Raw genomic sequence first — 17,708 nt, forward strand, 5'->3', positions numbered from 1 at the left:
TATAAGTAGAACTAGCCACCACGGTAGGGGGATCGAAACTTGATCTCATCTGATCGAGAGCCAACCCTCAGCCACACCGAACACAAGAACACCTCAACCTCAGGAGGCTGTTCTTCCTCTTGTACTGTTCTCCATCAGCCCAAGAGGCAAATCACCACCACACGCTAGAGTAGGGTATTACACCACAACGGTGGCTCGAACCAGTATAAATCTTGTGTCTTTGTGTTGCTAGTTCGTCGAGTTCATCCGCGAGATCTTAGTGAGCTAGGGCGTGGATCGGTAGGAGGGAAAGAACTTCGCGTGCACCCCAGAGTTCAAACCTTAAGGGTTTTGCCGGAACCCCAGATCCGACATTTGGCGCGCCAGGTAGGGGTGTGCCGGAGCCTCTTCCCCGCCGATCGATCCACCGACACTCCGCGCCTAGATGTCCGGCAATCCAAGGCCAGACTCCGACCGCTGGGCAGCTTGGCCAGCCCGAGCGGTGTCACCTGCCCATGAAGACCTCGACCCCGCGCTCCAGGAGGCACGAGCGCCGCCCAACGCTGCGGGGCGTGGGCGGCGCGGCCAGGCATCGTCCACCCTCACTCCACGGCAGGTGCGAGTCGCTGCAAGGGCAGCAAGCCACGCCGCAGCAACGGCGCCACACACACGGCGGGAGCAGGCGGACATGCGGGCAACGCTCACGGTGGTGCGAGAGCTGCTGCGGTGCCGGCTGATGGAAAGCGGACGGGATGCACTGCTGGAATGCGTCGCCGAGCTGCTGGATGCGGCGGCATCGGGAGCGCCGCCTTTCTGCTATCAACTTCCTTCTCAGGCCACTGCAGGGTCTCACGGCGGGCCTCGCCGCAACCACGCGCCATCGGGTGTGCCTGGGGGCTTCGTCAACACCAGCACGGTCGGCGGCACCGGGGGCTCCACTGCCCCCATGCCACCCACGACAAGCATGGGCACAAGTGTCGCCTCCCATGGTCCCAGCGAGATGCCGCGCTACCATCCTCAGGACGCCGCGCTAGGCCGGGCAACATGGAGTGTGGGGCACTACGGCGAGGTGTTCGAGGTAACGGCCCCGGAAGCCTACGTGCCCCGCATGATGGACCAAGAGTACGCACCGGAGGACGACCCTGGCTCGTTCCTCGGGGAAGATTGGGAAGAAGGGACGCTAGAAGTTGAAGCCTTCCAGGAACCGACGGAGGACCGCAACGACCGCGCCAGCAACAACAACTACAGGGTACCACTAATCTCTCAGGAGCAGGCTTACGCTAACCGTGGGCTGCAAGTGAATCAGGTCATAGCGTCGGCCGACGACCCCGGCGCAGCAGCATCCCTTCCGTCGGGAAGCACACTGGGGGCCACGAGGAGGGAGCCAGGAGCAAGGCCCCTCCCCACTTCGCGCGAGGCCAGGCAACGCCCGGAGGTAGGCCCTCTGCCGGGGAGGTGCCGGCGAGCCTTCCCCCGGCAGAGGACCCGTGGTCACTGAGGGCACCGCTGGCGTCCCCTTTCCCCCTTTGTGTCGTCCAGGTTGCCAGTCGGCTCAAAGGTGGTCGAGGGTGGTGCAAGGCTGGGCCCTCGTCAGGTGATATGAAGCAAGGCCGGTTCCTGTGAAGAAGGCCCAGTTCCTGTGAAGCTCGCCGCCCGTGACACTCTCACGTAATAATGAGTGGGGCTGTACACGCCCCGGAGTCTCAGGGGTGCCGGCCTCAGGCACTGGGGCTCCCTCCCATGCCTAGTGGCAGCACTTAGCTCCGCACTGGTGAGAAGACTCGAAGACCAGAAGACTAGACTAGGTGCCGGATGCGGCCATTTGCTTTGGATCTCTTCTTCTGTAGCCTGGCTTTCTGGATTTGGATTTAAGTTGAAGTCGAGCTTTTGTTGATGCGTGCGGGGGGTGTATTTTCTCGTTCGAGCGATTTCTTGCCATCTGGTTCTTGCCTTATTCTAGAGCTCACACTTGCCGCCTCCCCCTCGCGGGCCCCTCGTGAGCGGGGCTGGGCACAGCGCGCGCGCCACGCGCGCCGATTGGCGCGGGAACCTCGCGAGGCCCTCTCGGGCGGGTCGGCAGACCCTTCAGGAGCCCTGTGGTGACTCTCGATCTTACAACCCGATTCAGGGCCCGCTCCAGCTAAGGTAAGCCGCAGCAGTGAAACTTGCCGTCGGACTCATGACCGACCAAAACGCACCCTCGGTTCGGCATAAAGGAGTAGAAATCATGATTTGCTTACATGAGGGGCTCCCCATCCCAAAATGCTCTCACAATCTTTAGGGGCCACGCCCGAGTTTTTGCATACAGGGTGAAGCAGTAAAGGGACCAGGAATTAGCCAGATATGTCGCTCGCCGCGTCCTCCGCGTCGTCTTCGGACGCGCCGCTCGCGTCGCTGTCACCATCGTCGGCACCGCCACCACCGTCACCAGCGCCGACGTCACCATCATCAACCACGTCGCCTCCGTCTGTGGCGACCACCACCGCGTCGTCCTCTGAAGTGAAGGCCCTGACCAACGCATCTACGTTGTCCTCCACCCATCGCGCCAGGTCATCCCGGATGACCGTAGGTACGGGGGCGATGGCGGTGTCGAAATCGAAGTCGGGGTTGGCATTCAGGAGATGGCTGAAGACACGGGAGAAAGCGCGCTCGAGCAGGCCGCGACTCCTCTCTTCCACGAGCCTGCGAGCTTTGTCAGATCGAGCCTCCAGACGTGTCACCACCTCGGTGAAGAAGCGGAGGTGACTGGCATAGTCATTGACCTGAGGATGGGGGGCGTTCGCGTCACAGAAATGGCCCAGGGTAGTGTTGGCCCTGTTCCGAAGATCCTGAAGAATGGGAGCGTGAACGCGCTCCAGCGTCCGCCTCTCCAGCACTTCCCTCTCTGTTTTGTCGTGCGACGGCCTCGGCATCATCAACCCGTTTCTGAAGCAAAAGCAGCTCGGCGTGGGCGGAGGCCAAGTCCGCCTGCGCCGTGGCCAAGGCAGCAGCCGTGGCCTCCCCACGTCTCTCCGCCTTGTCTAACCTAGGCCTGAGAGCGGCGGTTCTGCCCGCCGCCTTGGTCCCCGCAAGCTTCAGCTTCAAGTCGTATTGACCTTCAAGGTCCGCGCGAACCCGGGCCACCTGGCGATCGACTTCCTCCTGGACCTTGGCCTCGTGAGCCCCGACGACATCTTCCGCCTGAGCAACTTGACGCTCCCTCGTCTCCAGTTGTTCAAGCTCAAGGCTGCGCTCCACGGCCTCCAGAGCCAGTGCCTCCTCACGCCTCCGGATCTCCTCTTCTTCTATGGGCGTCCCCCTCAGCGACGCAAGGGCAGCTCTGCGCGCCTCCACCTGGCGCTCGAGGGATGCGCTCCAGGCTTGGAGCTCCCACGCGCGCTTCTCTGCAGCCTCGCGACGACAGTCAGCCTCGCGAGCCTCCTCCAGGGACCGGGAGCAAGCCTCACGGGAAATCTTGAGGGACGCCTCGGCCTTCGCATTGTCAAGATCACGCTGGTAGCGGCCAAGGTTGATGGCCACCCTCAGCTTGCGCCACTCCTCCGCCAGCCGAAGACCTTTAGCCTCAAGACGTGAGTCGACACCCGCGAGTTCTTCGCCAAGTCGGCTCATCGCGCCCATCGCCTCCTGGAAGAGCTCATGGCGAACGACGCTTCAGCCGCGCTCGGACTCGGACGCACGGCTCGCCTCATCCTCCACCCTGGGGGCTGCAGGCGGGACATCAAGCGATGCACCACCTCTCGGCAGGGGGCTGGGGGCTGGTGCTGCCCCAGGCGCCAGCCAGTCCTTGCGGGGGGGCCTAGCTAGTCGGGGCCCGCCACTTGAGTAGGAGCTGAAGGCCGAGCCCAACGAGCTGCTGTCCATAACCAGTGGAGGAGAATGGGGAACGCCCGCCAGGCTCCAAGCCAGACCGTGCAGGAAGGGCAACGAAGCCGCAGATTCGAGGCTCCATCAAGGCGAGCGCACCCCCTCGACCGTCTGGCTCCAGGCGCGGCATGCAGGCTCGGGGTGCACAAGACCAACAGGGGTGCCGGGGAAGGCGAGGATTGCTTCTCGGAAGGCTCAACGGCCCTGGCAGAAGGGGTCCTGAAGAGCTAGCGTCAGGAAGGAAAGCGGCAATCAAGATACCACAAGGTGCAGTACTTACACGTCGACAGCGAAGTACTTTCGTTGCTTTAATGGCCCGAAGATGTTGTTGCCGCTCGGGGATCCTTTCCTATTGCGGAGCTCCTCGAAGTCCACGCAAAGCCGACCGAAGCGCTGGACGTGGCGACCAGCACGGGGCGAGGCCGAGGAAGAGCTTGGAGGGACAACTTCAGGGATGCCCGGCTGCGGTGAGCAGTCGGATGCCGTCTCACCCCGACCTCCCGAGGCTTCCGGGGCTTTGACCTCGGGAACCGTATGTTGCACAGCCTCAGTAACCAACGCTCCAGGGGAAGGATCGCGGGCTCCCGAGGACGACGCCCCGGGATCACCACGCGGCATGTGCTCCTCAGCACTTGGGCCACCAGCCTCCGTCGGAGCTCGCCCTCCTGCACCCTCACTTGGGGCGAGCTCGGCACCAGCGGCGAGGAAGGGAACAACGTCGACGGGGTTCTCACGGGGCCCCACCAGGCTGATCAGGCACAGCCCCCACTCATCAAAGGAGGGCATGCTCTTGGCGAATTCGGCTTTGTTCTCACAGCGGTACAGCAGACAGCTCTTCCTGGGCATGTCATCCGGCAGAGGGGCACCCGTTAGGACCGCCAGCACCGTTTGCCGCGTCTTAAGAGGAAGCCCCACCTCCTGAAACCTCATATGGTCATGACTGCTGAGCAAGGCCCACATCAGGCGGGAATGGCGCTGAAGCGGAGCGACTCGACGCTTGACGAACTCCTTCACCACCATAGGCGCAGTCACACTGCGGTCCTTCAACCTCCTCAGCCTGAGCCAGACGGGGACGAGACGGGGGCTCGCGAGCCTCTGGTGGCCCCAACTGGAGTTGGGAACAGCAGGCCCTGGCGTAGCATGGAGCAGAGGGCTGAGCACACCGGCGTCGACAAACACCCATCGTGTCCGAAACTCGCTCGTGGATGGAGGAAGCTCAAAGTTGATCCCTGCGCCCGCTGTCACGGCCACGGCCTGGAAGCTCACGCACCCCGAGCTCTGCCAAGGGTCAGTCAGATGCAATGAGAAGAAATGGCGAAAGAGGGCCACCGAAGGAGCGATGCCCACCATGGCTTCGCACACAAAGGCGAAGACGGCGAGAAGAGTCACAGATTGAGGGTCGAGATGCAGCATGTGGATCTGATAATGCTCGAGCACCGCGTTGAAGAAGGTGGAGAAGGGAGGAATCAGGCCAGCCCAGAGGGCATCTATGAAGATTGGGACCTCAGTGGCAGCCCGGGCAATGCGAGTGCGAGACGCGGGCCAAGCCACCGTCTCTCCCCACTCGTTGAAACTGGAGGCAAGCATGGGGCGCACCTTGTCCATGGCCTCGTCGTTGAGCACCCGGGGTCGGCCGAGCGCAGGCTCGAAGGAGGGAGGCGCACTTGGCGAAGGCAGGGCTTCTTCCCCTTGTCTGCTCGCCCCGGCGTCATAGCGGCAAGGCAAGCAGGGCACAGATCAGATTGGAGGGGAGGAGCAGAGTCTCGAGAAAGCAGAGAGATTGGGGAAGCCAGGCGTGGACAAGGGAAGAATAACTGTGTAGGCTGCGGGGGGCGCATAGCCAGGCGGATTCAAAGGCAGCGTGGGGAAGCGGAGGCGCCCACGTCCAATCAACCGCCATGCGTCAACCGAGGTCGCATGCTTTTGGGGCCCGCGGCGCTCCGTACTTGACCTCTGGCTTTGCCTTGAAGCCAAGCCCGAGCGCACCTTGGGCCCGGGGGTTACTGTTGGCATTCTGGGAATGGGGGTCCCCAGACTTGCCTGCCTGCGGCCCACGGCATGGCTATGCGAGCAGGCCTGTATGGCCCAGCTTCATCAACAAGTCATACAAGACCCTCGCGAGAGACCAAGCCTCGCGAGTTGGGCGACACAGGACCTCCTCAGGAGCGGCCTCTCCAGGCAGGCTCGCAAGAAGCGGAGATATCAAGGCGGGGCAAACCTCGCGAGGCTCTCATGACATGAGCCATGACGATCAGGATCAGGCGGGCGCCAGCGCGTACAGTGTCCTTGTTTCCTCTTTGGTGCTAAGGAAGCAGGCGCAGGCGCGAAGTACCGAGGCATCAGGCAAAGGTTTCCATATCAGTGCAACGAGACCAAGACCAGCAGGCCAGCAGGACGGAGGTCACCATGGAGCCCAAGACAGCGTCATCACCAGAGCCTTTCGCAGGCGAAGACCGGTTTTGTCAGGATAGCATGTACTAGCTATCCCCTTTCAAAGTTGCCCTCCGTTGTTGGATCCCTTCCTGCTCAATATTTGGGGAGAGGACCACGGCCTATATAAGTAGAACTAGCCACCACGGTAGGGGGGATCAAAACTTGATCTCATCTGATCGAGAGCCAACCCTCAGCCACACCGAACACAAGAACACCTCAACCTCAGGAGGTTGTTCTTCCCCTTGTACTGTTCTCCATCAGCCCAAGAGGCAATCCACCACCACACACTGGAGTAGGGTATTACACCACAACGGTGGCCCGAACCAGTATCAATCTTGTGTCTTTGTGTTGCTAGTTCGTCTAGTTCATCCGCGAGATCTTAGCGAGCTAGGGCGTGGATCGGTAGGAGGGAGAGAACTTCGCACGCACCCCAGAGTTCGAACCTTAAGGGTTTTGCCGGAACCCCAGATCCGACAATCACGGTTGCGCGAGTCCACAGAGGGCTCCACCCATGAAGGGTCCACGAAGAAGCAACCTTGTCTATCCCACCATGGCCATCGCCCACGAAGGACTTGCCTCACTAGGGTAGATCTTCACGAAGTAGGTGATCTCCTTGCCCTTACAAACTCCTTGGTTCAACTCCACAATCTTGACGGAGGCTCCCAAGTGACACCTAACCAATCTAGGAGACACCACTCTCCAAAAGGTAATAGATGGTGTGTTGATGATGAACTCCTTGCTCTTGTGCATCAAATGATAGTCTCCCCAACACTCAATTCTCTCTCTCTCACAGATTTGGATTTGGTGGAAAGATGATTTGAGTGGAAAGCAACTTGGGGAAGGCTAGATATCAAGATTCATGTGGTTGGAATGGAATATCTTGGTCTCAACACATGATTAGGTGGTTCTCTCTCAGAAAATGAATGCTGGAAGTGTAGGCACATTCTGATTGCTCTCTCCACGAGTGGAGGAAGGGTGGAGGGGTATATATAGCCTCCACACAAAATCTAACCGTTACACACAATTCACCAAAATCGGTGGGACCGAATACTCAAACTCGGTCAGATCGATTCAGTTCAAAATGTGAACGTTAGGATTTTCAGTGGGACCGATATGATCAACTCGGTGGGACTGATGTGCTAGGGTTAGGGTAAAACCTCAACTCGGTTTGACCGATTACACAAACTCGGTGAGACCGATTTTGGTAATAAGCAAAACAGAGAGTTCGTCTAGCAAACTCGGTGGGACCGATTGCTTATCTCGGTGGGACCGAAATAATTGCAATAGGCAACAGAGAGTTTGCAAGCCCATCTCGAGGAGACCGAGATCCCATCCGTGAGACCGAACTGATTAGGGTTTCTGGCAGTGGCTATGTCAAGTGAACTAGGTGGCGTCAGATAGATCAAATCAGTGGGTCCGAGTTTGACTTTTGGTTTGGGACATAAGTGGAAATGAGAAAGTGGTTGAGGGCTTTGGAGCATATCACTAAGCACTTTGAGCAAGCAAGCCATTAAGCAACACCTCATCCCCTTTTAATAATATTGGCTTTTCCTATGGACTCAATGTGATCTTGGATCACTAAATTGAAAATGTAGAGTCCTGAGCATTTGAGCTTTTGCCAAACTTCTGTCCTTAGCATCTTGAAGGGGTTCCACATCCTCTTGTCCATGCCACTCCACTGTTGAACTCATCTGAAACATACTACATAAAAGTATTAGTCCAACAAGAGATATGTTGACATTAATTACCAAAATCACCCAGGGAGCACTTGTGCTTTCAATCTCCCCCTTTTTGGTAATTAATGACAACATACATCAAGCTTTAGATAAGGATATAAAGAATAGCAAGTAAAGCTTTGGAAGGACATGTAACATGCATAGGCTCCCCCTACATGTATGCAATCATGTAAATATGGGATATGAGAGCATGTGAATGCATAAGCATGACAAAGCAAGCAATGAGTTACATGTATCTTGGCTATATGCATCAGAGCAAAATGATGTGAATATGGGAAATGTACCTTCATGTTCATGAGTCCTTCTTGCAAACAATATGTACATCAGCAAGAGATCATCATGCACATGAGTCTGATGCATATACTTACCCTGTGGTCCTGAGATGGCTTTGGAAGAGATGAACCTGAGTAAACAAGGTTAGATAACACAGAAACATCTACAAAACAGAGTGAGAACAGCAAACCACAAGAGTACCAAGATTGGGATGACATTTAGTGGGTGAGTACTAAGTACTCTATTGGATGTAGACATGTCCCCAAAGAGGTAAAGATATGCAATGAATTCGAAGATTTCCTTCCCTAGGATGTCTTTCTCCCCCTGAATCTTATATGGGATACTGGGAGAAGGTAAGGAAAAGAAAATCAGAGCAAAACAAGAAAATCAGCACAAAACACTCATAACACATACTAACATGTCTTTCCCCTCTTAAAGACATGTGACTTCTCTCCTCTTGAATACCAAGCATCTGGGGTCTCTCTCCCTTTTGATGTGATTAAGCACTCTCCCCCTTTGATGTGATTAAGCTTTGATGTGATCTCTCTCTCCCCCTTTGACATTATTTCCAAGAAGAGACCTTCTGGTGTGTGAATCGAATGGGTTTGGTCTTTGAGTCACATAACAAGGCAACATATAGAATGTGATGCAGGTAGAGGACAAGAATCATCGAGTGGAGCTAGAACAATTATGCAGGATGCAAATGGCAAAGTGTCTTCTCAGCATTGAAATCGGTAACACCGAGTTGTTTTCTTCTGTGGCACCGAAATGGTTCGGTTTGACCGAAAGAGACAAACTGGTGTGTCCGAGTTCAACTCAGAGAGAGTACAATTGTCATCTTAGCTCACTAGGCGAATAAGATCTCACAAAGATTTGCAAGGAATTAACTGAAGGATTTGCAATGAATTGGATGCAGAGTATGCAGAACATAAAAGAGAAAAGAAATCTAGATGAAGTTTTTTTTATTTAAAGAAGGGGAACAAACATGCAAGAAAAAAATGCAAGAACTCGGAAAAACACTAGAGAACTTCATCTAGAATTGGTCGGCGACAAAGTCACCTATGTTAGAGTATATTGGCTGAGGAGTCAAGTGAGAACACTTGATCGTAGGTCATACTCATCATTTAAGCTCAAAATGGGGTTACCATTTTTTGTTTATGCATTTTGATGTTTTCGCATCTTGTTGAGCTGCTTTGACCCAGGACTTGGGGTAAAGCTTCTCTAAGATGGAATAGCATACCTTGGGTGGTGGTGTTGATCTTGATCATGTAGTTGAACTTGTGTGGGATGCTCAAGGTTGATGTATCTCATCAATGAGTTGGAAGCGCCACTTGTAGTTTGAGTTCATCTACCTAGATGGGTTAGTTTTGCAAGGAAGAGCACTTGTATATCCAAAATGACAATCATGAAGTTTGATACCAAATGAAATTTGATATAAAGTAATTGTCAAAGGATATGTTGAAAGGTTTCATGCTTCCTTGTCTTCAACCACCAAATTTGTATAGACTTGGTGATGTAGAGATTGCTCAAGATGTGAGTGAGTTGCAATCCCATAGATTTAGATTCATCCAAGTACCTACAAGGGTTAGATAGCATGCAAGGGTGCAAATATATCCAAGACATATGATCATCATCATAAGAGAAATATCAAGGATTAGTCAAAGGATCATGCCTTGCATGTATCCAAATGGAGTTTCTACTCCAAGTTTGAGGCATCAATGATGTTCAATTCACCTCTCAAATGGCAAAATACTTTCTCATCAAGCGGTTTGGTGAATATATCTTCCAATTGCTTATCAGTACGAACATGCTTAAGATCAATGTCCCCTTTAGCAACATGATCTCGAATGAAATGATGACGAACTTCAATATGCTTAGTTCAAGAATGTTGCATGGGATTGTGAGCAATCTTAATAGCACTTTCATTGTCACAAAGCAATGGAACATGTTTCACATATATGCCATAATCTTTAAGAATTTGGGTCATCCAAAGTAATTGAGCACAACATGAACCGGCGGCAATGTATTTTGCTTCGGCGGTGGATAAGGATACCGAGTTTGTTTCTTGGAGGACCAAGACACAAGAGATCCACCAAGAAATTGAAAAGTACCTGAAGTGGACTTTCTATCAACCTTGTCACCGGCATAGTCCGAATCGGAGTAGCCAACAAGATCAAAAGACGACCTCTTAGGATACCAAATGCCAAAATTTGGTGTGTGAATTAAGTATCTCACTATCCTTTTCACAGCCTTAAGATGACATTCTTTGGGGCCCGCTTGATATCGTGCACACATGCACACACTTAGCATTATATCGGGAACGGGAGGCACATAGATATAACAATGAACCAATCATAGACCGATAAACCTTTTGGTCAACCGGTTTGCCATCCTTTGTCAAGTCAAGATGTCCACTAATAGGCATGGGTGTATTCATACCTTTGTATTCTTGCAGGTCAAACTTCTTGAATAAGTCCTTGGTATACTTTGTTTGACAAACAAAGGTGCCCTCCTTAGTTTGCTTGATTTGCAAACCAAGAAAGAACTTGAGTTCACTCATCATAGACATCTCAAACTTCTCCGACATTAGCTTTCCAAACTTTTCACTAAAATGAGGGTTAGTTGAACCAAATATGATATCATCAACATAAATTTGGCACACAAATAATTCACCATTAACCCTTTTAGTAAAAAGAGTAGAATCAATTTTTCCAATCTCAAAGCCTTTTTCAATAAGGAACTTGGTCAAGCATTTATACCATGCTCTAGGAGCTTGTTCAAGACCATAAAGAGCTTTGTGAAGTTTGTAAACATGATCGGGTTTCTTAGGATTAACAAAGCCGGGAGATTGTTTAACATAAACTTCCTCCTCAACTTCACCATTTAGAAAAGCACTTTTAACGTCCATTTGGTACAAGGTAATATCATGGTGATTTGCATAGGCAAGTAAGATGCGGATGGACTCAAGTCTAGCAACGGGGGCATGTGTCTCACCATAGTCCATACCTTCGACTTGAGTGTAGCCTTGGGCGACGAGACGTGCTTTGTTGCGAACGACTTGTCCATCTTCGTCTTGCTTGTTGCAAAACATCCATTTGGTATCGATGATGTTGTGGTTGTTGTCGGGCTTCTCGACCAATGTCCACACTTGGTTTCTCTCAAAGTTGTGTAGCTCTTCATGCATGGCATTTATCCAATCCAGATCTTCCAATGCTTCTTCAACCTTCATAGGTTAAATGCTAGAGATGAATGAATAATGTTCACAAAAATTAGCCAAACGAGTTTTAGAGCGAGTAATTCTCCCGGTTTGGATATCATTGAAGATTTGTTCGACGGGATGGTCTCGTGAAACTCTTGCTCGAACTCGTGAGAGCTTTTGTTTGGGTTGGGGTGGAAGATCTTCTTCATCATCTTCTTCTTCTTGGCCTTCTTCATTGTTGACGTTGTCGTTCTCTTGTCTAGGTGGAGAAGGAGGTTGACGAGGTTCATCTTGGTGTACTTCCTCGTTTTCTTCATCTTGGCGTGTCCCACTTGTGGATGCTTCCATGTCAACTCTTGGTTCACCTTATCGTGAGGTGGAAGCTTCCACTTGGACGGGCGAGGTACTCTCCTTTACCTCCATTGGACGAATCTTGCCAATAGACAGGTCTTGGATTGCTTCCGAGGGGTCTTTGTCTCCTACATCAATTGGCAATTTCTCAACTTGCAAGCCGTTAGATTCATCAAACTTCACATCTACCGTCTCCTCAACCTTTCGGGTGAATTTGTTGTAGACACGGTAAGTGTGAGAGTTTGAGCCATAGCCAAGTATGAAACCCTCATGAGATTTAGGAGCAATTTAGAACGACGATGCTTATCAAGAATATAGCACTTTGAGCCGAATACTCGAAAGTATCCAACTTGGGGTTTGTTACCGGTGAGAAGCTCGTATGCCGTCTTGCCGAGTAGCTTGTGAAGATACAAGCGATTTGTTGCATGACAAGCTGTCTCAACCGCTTCCGCCCAAAAGTGTTTTGGCATCTTGTACTCATCAAGCATCGTTCTCGCCATCTCAATAAGAGTCCGGTTCTTCCTCTCAACAACTCCATTTTGTTGAGGCATGTACGTAGCCGAGAACTCGTGTGAAATCCCTTCTTCGTCAAGAAAGGTATCCACATTTGTGTTCTTGAACTTCGTCCCGTTGTCGCTGCGAACCTTATTGATCTTCACTTCAAATTGATTTTGGGCCTTCCTAGCGAAGTTCTTGAAGATCTTTTGGACCTGCGATTTATCATCAAGAAAGAACACCTACGTAAATCTTGAAAAATCATCGACTATGACTAGACCAAATGAGTTTCCACCGAGACTTTTATAGGCATTGGGACCAAAGAGATCCATATGAAGTAGCTCGAGCGGTCTTCTCGTGGTCATGATGTTCTTCACGGGGTGACTTCCTCCAACTTGTTTTCCTGCCTGACAAGCACTGCACAATCTATCCTTGTCAAAAATAACATCTTTCAGTCCAAGGATATGATCACCTTTAATAAGCTTGTCAAGATTTCACATGCCCACATGACCTAACCTTCTATGCCACAACCAACCTTTAGAAGATTTAGCAATTAAGCAAGTTCTAGGTTGAGCCTTTTTAGTGAAATCAACAATGTAAAGATCACCTCTATGTATACCGGTAAAGACCATATTATGATTATCTCTTCAAAACACTTGGCAATCTACTTTAGCAAATAGGACATTGAAGCCAAAGTCAGCAAGTCTAGATACGAAAAGTAAATTATAGCCAAGAGATTCAACGAGCATAACATTTTGTATGGAGCTATCATGTGAGATGGCCACCTTACCAAGGCCAGCCACCTTACCCTTTGAGTTATCACCAAAGGTGACATACTTTTGAGGGCCGTCGTTTTCAGCAAGCTCATGAAACATAACCTTGTCTCCGGTCATGTGATCGGTACATCCACTATCAAGAACCCATTCCTTTCCTCCAGCCATGTAGCCGCGAAGATTAGCCATAAGACCAAAGTGTCTCATAGACTCATCGAGATCAAAGTCACTATCATCATCCTCATCATAGTATCCATGTTCAACATCGTCTTGTGATGGATCAATTCCTACAGAGAGTGATTCATTAGATAAATGATCATCACAATGTTCGTCTTTATGAATTCTAATGGCTTCAAAGATGATATTTCTAATGATTCCAACATCTCCTTTGGCACGCATAAGGTTAGTAAGCTCAAATAGACAATCACCAAACTTAGGATCATTGGAATTCATCTTACTCAAAGCAATAGACTTGTGAAGAATTTCATCTAAGTTTTGCAAGGAATAGTTTGGAAATCATTCCTCAAGAAATCTCCATATAGTGTAGGCACAATCAAGGGTAGGCAAGCAACCAAACAAGTTTCTAGGCAAACCTCTAGTAGTAAGATTGACAGTTCTAAGGTTGCGAATCATGTCAATAGACTCATCAAGGGTAGGATGCAAAGGATCAACATGGGATGCACAAGGGCTAGTAATGTACTTGTTCAAATGATATTTATTGAAAATTACAAGCATCTCATTTTTCCACTCATGAAAGAACTCTCCATCAAGTATAGGCACTCTATGTCTAAGACTCCCCAACGTAGACTCATCTATCTTCCTCCAATGGTGATTAAACCAAAGCAATGGAGACCAATGCTCTGATACCAATTGAAAGGATCGAGAAGAGGTGTCTAGAAGGGGGTGATTAGACCCTTAACAAAGAAAAGTAGCAGTTTTTTATTTCTTCAAGTTAAGGTGGAGTTTTAGCACAAGTTTAAACATTCACAATACATTTCAAGAAAGCATGGCAAGAGTATATGAGCAGCGGAAAGTAAAGCATACAATTTGCAAGAAAGTAGAGGGATGGGATTGGAGTGTGCAAACGCAATTGGAGACACGAAGATTTTTGGCGTGGTTCCGATAGGTGGTGCTATCGTACATCCACGTTGATGGAGACTTCAACCCAGGAAGGGTAACAGTTGCGCGAGTCCACGAAGGGCTCCACCCACGAAGGGTCCACGAAGAAGCAACCTTGTCTATCCCACCATGGCCATCGCCCACGAAGGACTTGCCTCACTAGGGTAGATCTTCACGAAGTAGGCGTGCCCTTACAAACTCCTTGGTTCAACTCCACAATCTTGACGGAGGCTCCCAAGTGACACCTAACCAATCTAGGATACACCACTCTCCAAAAGGTAATAGATGGTGTGTTGATGATGAACTCCTTGCTCTTGTGCTTCAAATGATAGTCTCCCCAACACTCAACTCTCTCTCACAGATTTGGATTTGGTGGAAAGATGATTTGAGTGGAAAGCAACTTGGGGAAGGCTAGAGATCAAGATTCATGTGGTTGGAATGGAATATCTTGGTCTCAACACATGAGTAGGTGGTTCTCTCTCAGAAAATGAATGCTGGAAGTGTAGGTACATTCTGATTGCTCTCTCCACGAGTGGAGGAAGGGTGGAGGGGTATATATAGCCTCCACACAAAATCTAACCATTACACACAATTCACCAAACTCGGTGGGACCGAATACTCAAACTCGGTCAGACCGATTCAGTTCAAAATGTGAACATTAGGATTTTCGGTGGGACCGATATGATCAACTCGGTGGGACCGATGTGCTAGGATTAGGGTAAAACCTCAACTCGGTTTGACCGATTACACAAACTCGGTGAGACCGATTTTGGTAATAAGCAAAACAGAGAGTTCGTCTAGCAAACTCGGTGGGACCGATTGCTTATCTCGGTGGGACCGAAATAATTGCAATAGGCAACAGAGAGTTTGCAAGCCCATCTCGAGGAGACCGAGATCCCATCCGTGAGACCGAACTGATTAGGGTTTCTGGCAGTGGCTATGTCAAGCGAACTCCATGGCGCCGGATAGATCAAATCGGTGGGGCCAAGTTTGACTTCAGGTTTGGGACATAAGTGGAAATGAGAAAGTGGTTGAGGGCTTTGGAGCATATCACTAAGCACTTTGAGCAAGCAAGCCATTAAGCAACACCTCATCCCCTTTTAATAGTATTGGCTTTTCCTATGGACTCAATGTGATCTTGGATCACTAAAATGAAAATGTAGAGTCTTGAGCTTTTGAGCTTTTGCCAATCTTCTGTCCTTAGCATCTTGAAGGGGTTCCACATCCTCTTATCCATGCCACTCCACTGTTGAACTCATCTGAAACATACTACATAAAAGTATTAGTCCAACAAGAGATATGTTGACATTAATTACCAAAATCACCCAGGGAGCACTTGTGCTTTCACCTCCATGCCGAAGCCCGCAGCCGCCTACTCCTCCTCCATGGGCTAGGGGTCCTGCTCCACTTCCGGCTGCTCCTCCTCCTGCTCCGGCGAATCCAGAGATAGACCGGTAGCGAGATGAGCGGCCCACCTGGCCCAAACCTCCTCCTTGATCTGCAACCGGAGTTCCGACATCAACATTGCATACGTGATGATCCTCTGTCGGGGCATGGTTAGCGGCTACGGGACGGATGGAAGTTGGCGGCGTGGGTGGGAGGGAGGGGGAAGGAATGGGACGGCCTAGGGTATTGATGTCGCTTGAAGCTACGTCGGTATTTCCCCAAAGAGGAAGGGATGATGCAGCACAACGGCGGTAGGTATTTCCCTCAGATATGAAACCAAGGTTATCGAACCAGTAGGAGAACCAAGCAACACAACGTAAACAGCCCCTGCACACAAAAAACAACCACTCGCAACCCGACGTGTTAAAGGGGTTGTCAATCCATTTCGGGTAACGGCGCTAGAAATTGGTGCGTGGACGGGAGAAATTTGTAATAGATTGAATAAATAGATCGCAAATAACTAAAAGTGCAGCAAAGTATTTTTGTATTTTTGGTTTAGTATATCTGAAAATAAATGCAAAAGAAAATAGATCGCAAAGGCAAATAATAAGAGAAAGAGACCCGGGGACCGTAGGTTTCACTAGTGGCTTCTCTCGAGAAGAATAGCAAACGGTGGGTGAACAAATTACTGTTGGGCAATTGATAGAACTTAAAATACTCATGACGATATCCAAGCAATGATCATTATATAGGCATCACGTCCAAGATTAATAGACCGACTCATGCCTGCATCTACTACTATTACTCCACACATCGACCGCTATCCAGCATGCATCTAGTGTATTAAGTTCATAGAAAAACGGAGTAATGTAATAAGAACGATGACATGATGTAGACAAGATCTATCTATGTAGAGATAGACCCCATCGTTTTATACTTAGTAGCAACGATACGTACGTGTCGGTTCCCCTTCTGTCACTAGGATCAAGCACCGTAAGATCGAACCCACTACAAAGCACCTCTTCCCATTGCAAGATAAATATATCAAGTTGGCCAAACAAAACCCAAATATCAAAGAAGAAATACGAGGCTATAAGAGATCATGCATATAAGAGATCAAAGAAACAAAAATAACTTTCATGGATATAAAAAGATATAACTGATCATAAACTCAAAGTTCATCAGATCCCAACAAACACACCGCAAAAGAGTTACAACATATGGATCTCCAAGAGACCATTGTATTGAGAATTCAGCGAGAGAGAGAAAGCCATCTAGCTACTAACTACGGACCCGAAGGTCTACAAAGAACTACTCAAGCATCATCGGAGAGGCACCAATGAAGTTGGTGAACCCCATCCGAGATGGTGTCTAGATTGGGCCTGGTGGTTCTGGACTCTGCGGCGGCTGGATGGATATTTCGTCGATGCCTTTAGGGTTTCTGGAATATTGGGGTATTTATAGAGCAAAGAGGCGGTCCGGGGGGTATCTGAGGTGGGCACAACCCACCAGGGCGTGCCCTGGTGGGTTGTGCTCTCCTTGGAGCACCCCCAGGCGCAGCCAGGGCCCATTATGTTCCTGCGATGTAAAAAACATGCAGAAAACAACAACTGAGACACTTGGCACTATGTCAATAGGTTAGTACCAAAAAATGATATAATGGCTATAAAATGATTATAAAACATCCAAGACTGATAATATAACAGTATGGAACAATAAAAAAGTATAGATACATTGGAGACGTATCAGCATCCCCAAGCTTAACTCCTACTCATCCTCGAGTAGGTAAGTGATAAAAACAGAATTTTTGATGTGGAATGCTGCCTATCATGTCATATCATATTTCTTTCTTTATAGCATGGACATTTGGACTTTTATATTGTTCAAAGCAATAGTCTAGTTTTGACATGATAATTTAAATACTCAAGCATATCAACAAGAAACCAAGTCTTTCAAAATATCAATGCTAAAATAAGTTATCCCTAGCCCATTATGCTCAATCATTGATCCATTCATGAAACACACTCGCATATTAGCTACACCCAATACTCAAGTACGATCATATTGCCTCCTAGTTGGTGCTTTTATAAGAGAAGATGG

The sequence above is a fragment of the Aegilops tauschii genome, chromosome 6 (genome assembly GCF_002575655.3).
Source record: "Aegilops tauschii subsp. strangulata cultivar AL8/78 chromosome 6, Aet v6.0, whole genome shotgun sequence".
Taxonomy (NCBI): domain Eukaryota; kingdom Viridiplantae; phylum Streptophyta; class Magnoliopsida; order Poales; family Poaceae; genus Aegilops; species Aegilops tauschii.